Consider the following 3,313-nt stretch of genomic DNA (forward strand, 5'->3'; position numbering starts at 1 on the left):
TGATTGTTTTTAGCATAAGCAATGAGAAGAATGCAATGTGTTGATATTCTTATTTCTCATACAACCCACTGTTTTACAGTCCAGGAGCATTGAATTACACCAGCAATTCAAAGGGGTAGTAGAGAGGGAAGAAAACTAGGAGCTCAAAAACAAGTCTAGTTTTCTTTATCTCTCTTGAATGCCTGACATGCAGGCTACCTGGTATGCCAAACTCATCTAAGTACTTAGAGAGGCACATTTCCCCTCATTTCAGATCAGATTAATAATATCATTCGTAACCAGGATTTAACTTCACCCTCCATCCATTTTTGAAGCCAGTTATAAACTCCTTTATTACAAGTCTCTCTTTCAAGGAATTTCAGGGAGTTAATTAACAAATAATAGCCAATCATTCAAACTGCATAAATTTTATTACAAAAGTCCACTGGAAGTTCTAGTCTATTCAATCCACATGCCATCAAGCCAAAACCCTTTTTATTTACAAAAATACGTGCAGAAGATAATAAAGCAGGGAAAATGCACTTCTCAACTGACGCTTCGTTCAGGCAACATAGGTATCGCATTTCAGAATGGTTTCTGCTCAAGTGGCACTGGGTTATAAAAAAAAAAAAAAAAAAACACTTTCCTTAGCATTACGTGACAATGACATTCTTTTCGCAAAGCAAACAGTAGTATGTCACACGACATCATCTAAACTGACTTCAATTTTAATTCCTGAATAATCTCAAAAAATACCTAAAAAACTAACTATTCGCCAAATTACGAAAAAAGTCCAGCCTGGAACAGCTAGTTATTCCGAGTTAACAACTATAAACTTATTGGTTTTCTCAAGCAAGTTAGAACCCAACGAGACCTGTTATTGTAGCGAAAACTAACTCAACTCGTTTTGATTTTGAAAAGAGTAACATGCCACAAGATATCATCTAAATTGACTTAAATTTTAAATTCCTGAACAATGTGTCAACAACGCCTGATGAAATAAGTATCCACCAATTTCAACTACATCATTCGTTTTCTCCAGCACATAATTCAGCAACGCAACGCAACTCGTAATTCCATTTCAAAATTTAATAAAAGTGAATAACTTTTGCTTTCATTTAAGACAATTTCTACAACTGCAGCCCTGTGATAATTTGCGTATCAGAATTATATCTAATAATTACCTCCTCTAAAAGTAAAAGCTTTTCTGCCACGTCGGTTTCTGACAGCGAAGAAATCTCTCCTTCAAAGATGCTGTTCAAAACACTTTTGAAATGCCGTTAAGTTGCCTTGCTCGCCACTTTCAAGTTGGATAACAATCTTCGCACAGACTTGTTTAGTACAATTACTAGCTCTCATAGTGTATCCACACCTGTCACAGTGCACTATTTTTCCCGCCGAGGGTTGGAAAAGTCTTCTTGAGCAATACTTATTTAAACAATGAATGAATGTTTCAACTGCCTGAACTGAGTGAATATTTGACACTTTCACCGTTACTTCATTACAGTCTACTGTGTTCAGATCTTCGGAAACGAACACCTTTGAAAGTGTGTCATCAGCAGTTTCTGTTACTACTGAACGTACAGTAGTAGAAAGTTTCTTCTTTCCAGCCCAAGAACGCACTTGAACAAGGGCAATACGATAAACTTCCCGTTTTCAATCGTTGGAATATGCTGTTCGCATATATCTACAACTATAGTTCCAGTGGAATCTGCAAACATAGTCTCCGCCAATTTCAACTGCTTCGCACCAACCGTTGAAATGTCGCCAACACGTACTAATTTTCCGCTCAATGTGACATTCTCCCATTCATTGATACGACTTAGTATGTCTTCAATTGAAACGGGCTGCGTACCCGCCGGCATCAGGCTCTCTTTGAACTGAAATGAGTACTCAGTTTGTCCAGGTACTGATATCTTGGTCATGTCATTTATGATTATCTTCTCGCCATCTAAAGTGTAGGTGAAGCGTTGAATCTATACAGGCGTACGACATTTCTCGCTATCCACCAACAGCGGCCTTTTGTGTTTAAAGTACAGCAACGCTTCTTGCGGCTCTTCATCTTTAGTTTGTAACAGCAGTGCAGAATAGTCAATAGTGTACTTTTTGTTGCGTTTTATCGGAGACAACTGGTGAACATAACCTATAATGGCTTCGTTGCCTGAACGCCTTGGCGATGTAGTTACTTCAGGGACAATTCCGCTTGCTGTTGCCTCCATTGAACTTTCCGTGCCCTTCACTGAACTTACCATGGTCTCCATATTTGAACTTGCAGTGCTTTTCGTTTAACTTACTGTGCTTCTCGTTGAACTTGATGTCCTTTTCGTTGAACTTGCTGTTCTCGTCGATGGACCTGATGAGTTCCTGGCATTTGCTGCGCTCCTGGTAGTTGACGGAGACCTGACATGTTTGCCCGCCATCGTGACTGTTTCTTACTAACCTTGCTCCATGCCATGCGGACGCTATATTCATATGATGTGACGATGGAAAATTTTACTCATCTTTGATTGGCTAACCTAAACTTGACCAAAGTTCAAATGGTGCCTGTTCTGATTGGTGCTCTTCGATCCTACATACACACATACATACATGGTTTATTTGATAAAGCAGGTTACTAGGTAGGCAAGACTAAAGTCCTGATGTGGACCTGCTAACTAATTTAAAACTTTACACTTAATTAAGAAATAGAAATATGTACCTATATAGAAGTTACTAGTATTACAATAATTAGTTCAAAAATATGTATAAATATCGTCCTTATTCGTAATTGATGAAGATTCCTTTGAATAAGATATACTGCTCAAGATCAGTTTGTTTTTCTTCAGTTTTTCTTTGAAAGCTTCGAGGCTGGACGCCTCCTTTATGCTATCCGGGAGGGTTTTCCAAGCAATGGCAGCCCTATGTTTAAAGGTCAATCGTCCTGTTTCAGTTTTTGGTCTTGTTACATTTATGTTCAAGGATTTTCTAAGGCCATACACTTGGCCACTTTTTGTAACTAGTTTGTTAAGTAGATCATTATTGAGCCCATGGAATGATCTGTAAGTTATTGATAGGATCCTTTTTGTGTAGAAGTGGGAAAGGGAAGACCAACCCTTTAGATTTCTCAAATCATTTCTGGTTGTTTCCCTCGGTAGATTATAGATTAGCCGCGCAGCTCGTGCGTGAATACGCTCAAGTTTCTCCAGTAAGGCCGAAGAGCATGATTCCCAAACAGCAACTCCATATAGGACAGATGGGATTATGGTCTTGAAATAGATAGTCTCCAAGGTGGACTTATGTAAAAACTTAATTCTCTTCAAAACACCTAGTTTCTTGTTGAATGATTTACACACAA

This window comes from Stylophora pistillata, chromosome 10, assembly GCF_964205215.1.
Source record: "Stylophora pistillata chromosome 10, jaStyPist1.2, whole genome shotgun sequence".
In the NCBI taxonomy this organism is placed as follows: domain Eukaryota; kingdom Metazoa; phylum Cnidaria; class Anthozoa; order Scleractinia; family Pocilloporidae; genus Stylophora; species Stylophora pistillata.